Source organism: Leopardus geoffroyi, chromosome B3, assembly GCF_018350155.1.
Source record: "Leopardus geoffroyi isolate Oge1 chromosome B3, O.geoffroyi_Oge1_pat1.0, whole genome shotgun sequence".
Classification (NCBI taxonomy): Eukaryota; Metazoa; Chordata; class Mammalia; order Carnivora; family Felidae; genus Leopardus; species Leopardus geoffroyi.
This window is the reverse complement of record NC_059337.1, coordinates 115,555,827-115,568,326: the sequence shown is the minus strand read 5'-3', so window position 1 is coordinate 115,568,326 and position 12,500 is coordinate 115,555,827. Positions and strand designations below refer to the sequence as shown.

Genomic DNA, 12,500 nt, shown 5'->3' with positions numbered 1-12,500 from the left:
AAAAACCATACACAGATCCAGTCGCCTAAGAAAACCACATGTTTATTTCTCCATCATCCCCTGCCAGCCTCCAACCATATGTGCACATATCTCTACATGGCTCTAATGACAGGAAATCTTCTATTTTTATGCCTTCTTTTTGTTGCCTGCCATATTATAAGCATTTTCAACATGGCAATAAAATCTTTATAATGATGGTTCAAAGCGGCTGCATGCAACAAATTAGAAGTGTACCAAATGAACAACAGTGTGAGGGTGGTGGGGGTGATAACATAAACATAACGACTCAGTATTTTTCTGTTTCAACAACTAAAGCAATGCATCACATTGCTCAGTAGTAGAGATATAAAATCCTTTTTGTGAAATTTAAAATAAAACGTAAAAAAACATAAATATGACATTACAGAAGGAAACAATAGATGAAGTACTTTTTAATTTCTTCAACGTTTGGATACGTTTTTGCTTGTTTTGTTTTGTTTTGTTTTGTTTTACAAAAAGGGAAAAACATGAAGAAATATTTCCGATTGAATGAATAAATGAGCAAGCACATGAACCGATAAACCAGTCCATTTGTTGTATCCTCTGGATTATCTCTGCTAAAAAAAAAAAAAAAAAGAAAGAAAGAAAAGTCTCATATTCTGTTACTGTAAGTTCCTGGTGCAGGCGCACACACACACACACACACACACACGCACACACACACTGTTGGATATAGACCTCTCATTTTCACGGACCGCCGGCCCCCCCCCACCCCCCCCCCCCACCCCCCGCTTCCTTACATTTATCACTGGGATCTTTTCTTGCCAGTGGAGGAGAAGTGAGCACCGAAGTATATGCTTAGTGCGCCACCCAGTGGTCGAGTTGCATTGCACGCAGTCTCTAGAGCTGAGACAGGTCACAGATGTCAGAAAGCTGTTCAAATGCTCTGAAGCAGGTGTTGTCCTTCATTACCGAATCCATTTCTAAGCTTCTAACAAATGTATGAGCCCAGATCCATTGCTAACCTCTACCAACGTTTTTATTGTAATCTGAAAGAGGACTATGTATCTGAGCAACAAACTATCCACATGGAACCAGTGAGAACAGAGCTTGGCATTAACATTAAATAAACACACCGAGAAATCAATATAACATGTGTCTGTGATAGTGCAGGGGGGCATCTTGGCATAGGGCAAGCCGCAACTGACAAAACTTCAGGGAGAAATAGGTAGGCCGACAATTGTGGATTCAAATATTATCACCCTTCTCCATGGTCAAGCGGCATAATTGATAAGACTGAGCTATTAGATGTCTATAACCCTCATACCTGGAACAAATACACATTCTTTTTGAGAGATGCAACATTTAAAACAATATGGTAAGCTCATAAATCTACAGATTCCAAAGGATCCTTACCATTCGGACTATATTCTTTGATGACAAAGCAATAAAATTAGAAATGTATGACAAAAGAGACTTTAAAATCTAAAGAGAGGCAAAAGTCTAGGAAATATTTGGGGGGGGGTAGTGGAGATAATAACTTCAATTTTTTAAGAAAAAGTTTGGTGATGGGGCACCTGGGTGGCTCAGTCGGTTAAGTGTTCCACTTGGGCTCAGGTCATGATCTCAAGGTCCATGAGTTCGAGCCCCGTGTCGGGCTCTGTGCTGACATCTCAGAGCCTGGAGTCTCTTTCAGATTCTGTGTCTCCTTCTCTCTCTGACCCTCCCCCACTCATGCTCTGTCTCTCTCTGTCTCAAAAATAAATAAACGTTAAAAAAAATTTTTTTTTAAAGAAAAAGTTTGGTGACCTCTAAAAGAATGGAAATACAATCTCATGGTTTCCCAACTAGACAAGAAAAAAAAAATAGAGATTATAGAAAATTGGCAGCATTTTCAATCCAAATGAAAGTAGAATGAAATAAAGAGGAAGAACGTTAAAAAGATAATACAAAATGAGACAGTGGAAATAAACCCAAATGTATTAATAATTGTCAGAAAGATAAACATAATAAATTCAGATATTGAAAGAATTTATCGCATCAAAGTCCTAAAAATCCAATAAAATTCTACTTACGAAAGAGACCTACAACAAAACAAAGAAATTGGAAATAACCAAAACAAAGACCAAAAACAAAGAAATTGGAAATAAAGGGATGAAAGGGTGGCTTAGTAGCATAACAGAGACAAATAAACCATATGGTATTTTTAAAAACCTGAATAATAGATGAAGGGGAAGAGTACATAATAAAAGAATATGCCATTAAGAAAAGAGGACATCATAAACCTTGGCAGATCGAATAACATAGCTGAGTCCCTTAAATATGCACACAGATTCTTTAACCCTCCTCCATTCAAAAGATGGAGCCTCACTCCTCCGCCTTGAAAATGGGCTGAGCTTAGCAACTCACTTCTAACGACGAGCATGTGGTGAAGGAACGGAATGTGGCCTCCGAAGCCGCATCAGAAACGACCTCGCAGCTTCTGCCCTGCACATAATCGCCCGCTCTGGGGAAAGCCTGCAGCCGTGCCCTGTGGACACTCCAGCAGCCCAGGAAGGGTCTGGGCAGGGAGAGAGACCACACCAAGCTGCCAACCACGGGAGTGAGCTTGGAACCAGCCCTCCAGCCCTGGGCCGCACCTGCAGAGGACAGCGGCCCCACAGAGAGACCCCAAACCGGAACCACCAAGCTAAGCCGTTTCTGAATCTCAGACTCAGAAGCTGTGAGATTATATTGTTGTTTTAAGCCATTCAGTTTGGGGGGGGGGGGGGTTACTTGCTATGCAGGAACACACAACTGATAAAATGGCCTCAAGTTGTGGAAAGCAAAAACAGCCATTGTGACAAGGAGAAATAGACAAATCCCTAAGCCTCGTGGCAGATTCTAACAGCCTCTATCATATATGGATAGATCGTGCAGAAAAAAAAGTGTAAGCATGTTGGAAGATAGTAGTACTGTTAGCTCATAGTTACTGAGAACTTAGGTGCTGAGCACCATTCAAAGTATTTTTGCTTGGATATAGAAACTTGCACCAAAAAATAGAGAGCATACATTATTTCAAATATCAAAGAGCACCACAAATATCGACCAGTTATAAGATCACAAAGAAAATCTCAATGTATTTCAAATAACCTGTTGTACTAACTGCTGTCTCTACTAAATACAATGCAATTAAATTAAAAAGCAACAGGGGGCCTGGGTGGCTCCGTTGCTCAAGCGGCTGACTTCGGCTCAGGTCATGATCTTGAGGTTAGTGAGTTTGAGCCCCGTGTCGGGCTCTGTGCTCACAGCTCGGAGCCTGGAGCCTACTTCAGATTCTGTGTCTCCCTCTCTGCCCCTCCCCACTCACACTGTCTCTTTTTCTCTCAAAAATAAATAAATATTAAAAAATTTTTTAATTAAAAAAAGTAAATTTTAATTAAAAAAATAAAACGGAGCAAATATGTGCAAAACACACATCGACAAAAGACCTGTATCTACAATAGAAAATAACTCTGAAAACTTAATTAGAAAACAACCACATTTTTTAAAGGGGCAAAAACTTTGAACACTTTATCAGAGAAGATAACTGGATGGCAAAGAAGCACATGAAAAGATGCTCAATGTCACTAGTCAACAATGGCAACAACCCAAAGGTCCTTCAACTAGTGAATGAATAAACAAACTGGTACAGCCATCTGATGGGATGCTATTTGGCAACAAAAAGGAAGGACTTATTGATACACATAACAATGTGGATAAAATCAAATGCATTATGCTAAACAGAAACCAGTCTCAAAAAGTAAGTCATATATGGTTCTATTTATATGACATTCTGAAAGTGCACTTTTTAGTTTTTGCTTTTTTTTTTTTTTGCAGAGCCCAACACTGGGCTTGAACTCACAAACCTGAGATCAAGAGTCCAATGCCCAACCAACTGAGCCCACCCAGGCACCCCTATATGACATTCTGTAAAAAGCAAAACTATAAAGACAGAAAACGGGTCAGTGGTTACTAGGAGCCGGGGCAGGGGAGGGGTTGGCTGCAAAGAAAAACAGAGGAATTTTGGAGGAAGATGGAACATTTCTTGATCGTGGCAATACTTACATGATTTTCTTTTTTTGGCAGTTACGTGATCGTATGAGTGTCAAAACTAAAAACTAAAAAGGAGTGCATTTTACTGTATATAAATGATATATTAATAAATCTGAGTAAAATAAACAAAACTAAGGAAATAGATCAACTTCTGGTGATACTGCTCAAGATAAAAGACAAAGTCACACAAGTTTAAACAAATTTTAGGAATTGAGAAATATAATTACAGACCTGATCACAGATAATAAAATTTTAAAAATCAAAACACTTTACACCAACAAATTCGAAAATATATATTAAAACGGTAGCTCACTTTCCAACCCGGGCCTGGCAGGGTGGCTCCCGCAAAGAAGGATGGAGAGAAGAAGAAGGGCCGTTCTGCCATCAACGAGGTAGTAACCAGAGACTACACCGTCAACATTCACAAGCGCATCCATGGAGTGGGTTTGAAGAAGCATGCCCCTCGGGCACTCAAAGAGATCCGGAAATTTGCTATGAAGGAGACGGGAACCCCAGATGTGCGCATCGACACCAGGCTCAACAAAGCTGTCTGGGCCAAAGGAACAAGGAATGTTCCATACCGTATCCATGTGTGGTTGACCAGAAAACGTAACAAGGATGAGGATTCACCAAACAAGCTCTGTACGTTGGTTACCTATGTACCTGTCACCACTTTCAAAAATCTACAGACTGGTTTTTTTTTTAATTTTTTTTTTTTCCATTTATTTTTGAGAAACAGAGTGAGACAAAGCGTGAACGGGGGAGGGGCAGAGAGAGTAGGAGACACAGAATCTGAAGCAGGCCCCAGGCTCTGAGCAAGCGGTCGGCACAGAGCCTGATGCGGGGCTCGAACCCATGAACTGTGAGATCATGACCTGAGCCGAAGTCGGACACTCAACCGACTGAGCCATCCAGGCGCCCCAAAAATCTACAGACTGTTAATGTGGATGAGAACTAATTGCTGATTGTCAAATAAAGGTATAAAACTGCAAAAAAAAAATAAATAAATAAAAAATAAAAAAATAAAATGGTAACTTCATAGAAAAAAAAACCCACCAAAATTAATAAAATAGAAAACCTAACTAAATCAACAATCATTCAGGAAATTAAACTGGTAATCAAAAGTATCTCCCATCAAAAAGACACCAGGCACATATGATTTTATATGTCAGCTTTATCCAACTGTTAAGAAACCAGTAAACTCCTGGGGCTCCTGGGTGGCTCAGTCAGTTGGGCGTCCGACTTCGGCTCAGGTCACGATCTCGTAGTCTGTGAGTTCGAGCCCCACGTCGGGCTCTGTGCTGACCGCTCAGAGCCTGGAGCCTGTTTCGGATTCTGTGTCTCCCTCTCTCTCTGACCCTCTCCCATTCATGCTCTGTCTCTCTCTGTCTCAAAAATAAATAAATGTTAAAAAAAAGTTTTAAAGAAACCAATAAACTCTATATCCTACAAAGTGTTTCAGAAAATTTTAAAAAGGTCAGCAAGCTATTTTGTTTTATGGGGTTAGTATAGTTTTCTGATAGCAAATAAGTACAAGAAAAATTACAGATCATCTTCACTAAGGAATATAGATGCATAAAATTTTTTAAAAACTGCTGTATTTTATTTTTCTGTATACATTTTTTTAAGTTATTTATTTATTTATTTATTTATTTATTTATTTATTTAATTTAAGTAATCTCTACATCCAACCCAGGTTCAAACTCATGACCCCGAGAGCAAGACTTACATGTTCTCCCAACTAAGCCGGCCAGGCTTCCCCAAAACTGCTGTATTTTAAGGGGTGCCTGGGTGGCTCAGTCGGTCAAGTGGCCAACTTTGGCTCAGGTCAGGATCTCATGGCTCCTGAGTTCAAGCCCTACGTCTGTGCTGACAGCTCCGAGGCTTGGGTCTGCTTTGGATTCTGTGCTTCTCTCTGTCTCTGCCCTTCCCCTGCTCGTGCTCTGTCTCGGTCTCAAAAATAAACAAACGTTAAAAAAAGTTAACACACACACACACACACACACACACACACACACGCTCCCACATGCTCTTATCACAATGAAGTAGGGTTTAGCAAGGATATAAGGATAGTTTAACAGCAAATACTTCTATCAATATTCAGCACAATGCATTATATTACCAAATTAAAGAAAAATGTGTTACCATCTTCATAGATGCAGAAGAGGCATTTGGTAAAATTAAACATTCATTCATTTTTAACAACACTCGGCACACTAGGGATTAGAGGCGTTGACTACGGTGATGCCCACAGCCAGACTGTGAGGGACACGCCTAAACTAACACAGATCCAGTTTCTTGGTACTTGCTGCCATGGGGTGGCTTGCACACCTCAGTAAAGTACTGCCAGGGGCTTGTGTGAAGTATTTTGGGTAAGTTTCAAAACAACATGGTTTTATTTTGGACTAAGTGCTGCCAGAAAGTGGGGGCAGATTTACATTTCAATTTTTTTAAGTTTATTTATTTTGAGAGAGAGAGAGAGAGAGAGAGAGAAAGCAGAGGATGGGCAGACAGAGAGAATCCCAAGCAGGCTCTGTACTGTCAGCACAGAGCCCGCTGAGAGGTTCAGTCTCACGAACTGTGAGATCACGGCCTGAGCAGAAATCAGGAGTCAGACACAAGCAACTGAGCCCCACTATATTTCAATTTTTATCGAGGAGGCCCTCTGGACCCCGCCTGTCGTGACTCTCTGCCTGCTGCCCTCTCTACTGGTAATTATGACACCTAGAGCAGGCTTTGAAACCTCCAAGGTGGGGGCCACCTGACTGGCTCAGTTGGTCAAACATGTGACTCTTGACCTCAGGGTCGTGAGTTCGAGCCCACATTAGGTGTAGAGATTATTTAAGTAAATAAATAAAATAAACTGAAAAAAAAACAAACAAACCCTCCAAGGATAATATTTAAAGCCATGAGAATGGTCCTCTAAACTCTTCCCCATTGAGTCACCATCTTCTGGGCTACGGCCCTTGGGCAGCACACCCCCACCCACACACCCTCGTTTGCAACCATACCAGACTCCCCCGCGCTCCCCAACATCACAGCCACTGTCACCCCTCGAGCCGTGGCTCACACTTTCAGCTCTGCCTAGAAGGCCCCTCACCCTTGCTTATCTCTTTCCTGCCTGGCAAACTTCTATTGCTTCTAGACCCAGCTCAAATGTCACGTGCTCTGCACCCCTTTACCCCTGTGTTGTCCCCCTCCTCATCATTCCTGCAGTCTTTCTTTCCTGTCTCTTGCCCTTCTTTGTCCTACATCAATGAAATACTGACTCTCTGGGTGCTAAGGAGTCCAGGGTGAATCAGGAGGCCACAGATCAGTGACAAGACTTACAGAACCACATGGGAAAACCTCAAGGTTGGAACAGGTCGGCTAGTCAGCTCAGCCAGCCCAGCTTCCGGCACTGGTGGGCACTTTGCAAATGCTCAGGGAACAGCTGTTGGTTGAAAGGAGTCTGTTCTGTGTTGAAATGTGTCCCCGCCCCCCCCCACGCCCCCGCAAACGATCCTTTCTAATCCTAACTCCCCAGTACCTGTGAACATAACCTTATTTGGAAATAGGGTCTTTGGAGATGAAATCAAGTTAAGATGAGGTCACGCTGGACTGGGTAGATTTTAATCTGAATACTGGTGTCCTCCTAAGTAGAGGGAAATTTGGACACAGGCATACAGGGAAGGCCTTGAAGGTGGAGGCAGAGACTGGAGCCATCTACAAACCAGCCAGCGACAAAGAAGCAGGAGGAGGCAGGGAAAGTTTCCCCCTCTGGAGCCTTCAGAGGGGGAATGGCCCGATGATACCTTGACTTTGAACTTGTAGCCTCCAGAACTGTGAGAGAATACATTTCTGTTGCTTTAAGCCACCCAGTTATGGTAACTTGTTTCCGCAGCCCTAGGAGACCAATATGGAGTCATAAACTCCTGAGTCACCTCCCCCCCATCCCCTGCCCCCCACTGCCCTAGAAGGCCGCAGCTGCCTCAAACTCTGCTGCAGGCTGTATCTCCCCCAACCCCGAGCCTCGCTCGCCAAGGCCTCCGCTCTGTGACCACCAGAAGACTACTTCCCTATAGACACTAGATGGCGCCAGCGGACTGAGCCCTCCCGGCTCTCCGGGCCCCTGGGGGCTGGCAAAGGGACTCCGTGCAAATCCAAGATGGGGATCAGACATCCAACTTTAAGTTCTTTCCAGAGAAAGTGGCTTTTGTTCTGTCAGTGAGGAAATTAGATCCTCTCCCTTGCAAACTGTCCTGCCAACTCCATCTCGCCCTTCCTCCTTCTCAGCCTCAGAATTTGAGTGGCCCATTGAGGGCCGCTTTCCCTCTGGTCCTCTGCCACCAGAGGCTGGGGCACCCAGGGCTGGGACGAAGTGCAGGCCATGCCCATGAGGCCCTGAGCACAGGATTCGCAATCGTGATTTGGGGCAAGCCGGCCTGGGTGTCCCAGGTGTGGGGACTACCACCTCCGCAGACGGCGTGGATGTGGGAGGGAAGACAGGGTGTGTGCATCCACTCTGGCTCTTGGGACTCTGTATTCGCCTCCCAACTTGACATCTCCCACGGCTAAAGTCCATTAGACCCAGCTCCTTCTCCAGCCTTCCCATCGCAGAGAACCCACTCCACAATCTGAGAGCCATTTCTGATACTTTCTTCTCTTTCTCCCCGTGTCCTACCCATTGCTGCGCACTGAAGAGCCCGCCTCCAAAGCACGTCTGAGATTTGTCCGTTTCTCCCCACTGCCCCTGCCACCCCCCGGTCCAGGCCACCACATTGCTCACCTGGACTAGCCCCTTGCTACTCAGCGTGGTCTGTGGATCAGCAGCATGGGCACCACCTGGGAGCTTGTTAGAGACGCAGGGTCCCAGGACCCACCCCAGACCTCCTGGACCCGCATCTACATTTCGGTAAGCTCCTCTCGGGTGACCAGGGAATCCTTGAGGCACGGTGCTGACTCGTCTTTCCGCACCTGCTCTTACCCTCCTCCACCCATTTGAACAGAGTAAGAAGAACCTTTTGGAGACATACCAGATGATTCCACTCCCCTGCTAAAAGGCTTCCGTGGCTTCAGTGCTCTTAGATGATGTTCAAGTCTTTATCATGGCCTATGAGACTTGCCTACTCCTGCAGCATGCTTTCACCCCACTCTCCTTCTGGCTCCCAGCCCTTCCTCCGAGTTCCCGGCAGACTGGACCTCTAACTGGAACCTTCCTCACCTAGTTAACCCCTGTGCGTTTTTGCATCTCAACCATCACTTCCTCAAGGAAGCTCTGGACCACACCAATGGGGTCCAGCTGACCAGACCAGTTCTCACAGGCAGAGACTGCGTGGATCTGTGCTCCTCTGTATTCCTAGTGCCTGGCACGTAGTAGGTGCTCAACACACTTGCTAATTACTGATGCGTCAGAGCAGGCCCACGAGGGTGTGAGTGCTTGTGTTTCCGGAGCTACTGTGACTCTCCATCCCAGGATTATGAGGACCAGGCCAGCATCAGATCTGGTAGAGCCATGGACGCTGTGCCCCCCAGATACCGGATCCCCTCTCTGCACATTGTCCTGCCAATCCTGACCTGCCCTCTGCAACCTCAGTGTTGCAGTTGCTGTGGGGAGAAGGAGGAGGGGGCGGAGCACTCACTGACTGCCTGGTTCCGCCCTCACTGGCAGGCTGTCCTCTGCTCCTCCCACTTCCTCTACAAGTTCCAGTGGGGGCCAAAGACTTCTATTTTCAACCCAAAAGCAATCCCCTGGCCTTGTCCCCCACACCCAAACAAGGGCGAGGACCCTTCCCTGGGTCCTGGCCCCTCACTCCAAGACCTCTTGACCTTCTGCACTGGCCCCTGACTTGCTCTTTCCAATCAAAGCTTGCTTTCATTTCTCTGTTATTCCCCCTTCTTGCTGTAGAGATGTACAGTCTTTTTTGACCCTTTTGTCCGTTTCTTTTACTCTTCTTCACATGGTCAACCACAGAGCTCAGCTCTCTCGACCTGAACGATCTCCCCAAACACCTGAGCAATACTCTCATCTCTTCCAACTCGCTCAAGCCCCCCTGTGCTCTAATCCCCCAGAGGGCTGCCCTTCCCCCTCTCCCACCAGGACGCCTGCAGGGGTCTCCTGGTTGGCTCTCCACTCCGACCCCTTGTCCACCACCTTCTTTTCTAATATATTATGTTCAGACCACATCATTCAGTCTTCAAATCCTTCAGTAGCTCCCACTTGCCTGGGGAATCCTGTCTGCATCCCTAGTGTGACAAACTCCTGCTGGGTGTGGGCATACTCCCTGAGCTGCTTCCTTCACTGGCTCCTTCCACCCTGGACTCCTGTCCGTTGCCTGGATAGGTCAGTGTTGTCGGGGGAGAGCCTTGGCCGGACACCCTATTGTGAAACTGGATGTATGAGTTTGCTAGGGCTGCTGTAACAAAGTACCACAGACCAGGTGGCTTAAACAACAGAGATTTTTTTGTCATAGTTCTGGAGGCCAGAAGTCCTAGATCGACGTGTCAGCAGGGACCCATCATTTGAAGACCATGAGGGGAGGATGTGTTCCAGGCCTGTCTCCTGCACTTGTGGATGGCCATCTTTTTCCTGTGTCTTCACATCCTCTTCCCTCTCAATGGGTCTGTGTCCAAATTCCCTCTTCCTATAAGGACGCCAGTCAGTTTGGATTAGGGTCCACCCAAAGACCTCATTTTAACTTAATTACTTCTTTAAAAAAAATTTTTTTTTAAATGTTTTTATTTATTTTTGAGACAGAGAGAGACAGAGCATGAGCAGGGGAGGGGCAGAGAGAGGGGGAGACACAGAATCCGAAGCAGGCTCCAGGCTCTGAGCTGTCACACAGAGCCCGACATGGGGCTCGAACTCACAAACCGCTAGATCATGACCTGAGTCGAAGTCGGACTTTTAACCGACTGACCCTCCCAGGCGCCCCTAACTTAATTATCTCTTTAAAGACCTGATCTCCAAATAGGATTTTGACATATGCATTTTAGCGGGGAGGCAATCCAATTCATAACACCAAAGATCCCAGGAAATAATTATTTTCTCGGGGAAAGAAGATGGAAATAACGGGCAATGAGCATGGTTTATTGTCCTTAAACAAGGCACTGCAGGGAGCTGCGTGTTCCTTCCCAGAAGGCAGATTACTAATTTGGAACAAGAGAAAAACATCAGATAAATTTGCAAAACTTCTTGTGAATATTCCTTCTGATCCTAGGTAATACACATTTTGCTTTTTAAGAAATAATTTTTTGAACGGGTATTATAGTCACTTGCTTCAAAACCCAAAGTCACACAAGGGGTAAAAGATGATCCTTCCTCCCATGTCACTCTCCTTTCCCAGAGGCACTTCATGCTTCCTGTATCAGGAGTGGTCCTCTGTACATAGAAAAACGTGCACATTGACACATTTCTCATCATCTCTTTTTTGTACACAGATGATAGCATTCATGCATTTGTTCTGCACTTGGCTTTTCCCATATGACAGTGGATTCTGTAGATTGGTCCAGAGCTGGGACACCTGGGTGACTCAGTCAGTTAAGCATCTGACTCTTGGTTTCAGCTCAGGTCACGATCTCATGGTTCATAGGTTCCAGCCCCACATTGGGCTCTGTGCTGACAGTGCAGAGCCTTCTTGGAATTCTCTCACTCTCTCCCTCTCTCTCTGCCCCTCCCCTGCTTGCACTCTCTGTCTCAAAAGTAAGTACATAAACTTAAAAAAAAAAAAAAAAAGATTGGTTCAGGACTATTATATTTGCTTTTCCATATCCACTTTGTATTTGGATGTATCGTATGCTGCAACAAAATGTTCCAGGCCCATCTTGTGATCTTCCCTCCCCAGATCTGAATCAGCCATTTCTCCAAGGACTCCTGGTTCCTTTTAGTGGCAAACTATATTTTAAAAGTCAAGATCTTGGGGAATCTGAGGGGCTCAGTTGGTTAAGCATCTGACTCTTGATTTCGGCTCAGGCCATGGTCTCATGGTTAGTGGGTTCGAGCCCCATATTGGGCTGTGAGCCGACAGCGTGGAGCCTGCTTAGGATTCTCTCTCCCCTCTCCCTGCCCCTCCCCTACTCTCAAAATAAATAAACTTAAAAAAATAAATAAATAAAAGCCACAATCTGAACTCTAGGTATGCTCTCTGTAGTCGAGGTGTCACTGCTCCCAAGCCCTCTGGGGACAGCTAGGGAATATCTATGTGTATGTATACATGTGAACATGTACTGTGTGTATTTATTTCTGCATCTATTTGAGTAGATGGTATATCATGGGTCCCCACCAATACCTCCAATTCCAATCTGACACAGCTGGGTTGGTTATTTTGTTTCCCTTTCTGATTTTGTAACTCTGCTCCCACTTACCGGCTTCAGAAAGGACTTGTTCAGTAATAGGAGGGACAAGGAACTGCAGTATAATGTGATGGTTGTTGCCAAACTGCCCTGCAAAAAGAATGTACCCATTTACA

General features: G+C 45.1%; 1 long non-coding RNA gene across 1 annotated transcript; it reads right to left on the bottom strand.

Annotated features, from left to right (window-relative positions):
* Positions 1–4,366: 4,366 nt before the first annotated feature.
* LOC123581977 lies at positions 4,367–5,063 on the bottom strand. The gene is made up of 2 exons (XR_006704123.1): positions 4,986–5,063; positions 4,367–4,743 (listed from the first exon to the last, which is right to left on the bottom strand). It is a non-coding gene; the product is annotated as an uncharacterized LOC123581977 (long non-coding RNA).
* Between the last annotated feature and the right edge of the window lie 7,437 nt (positions 5,064–12,500).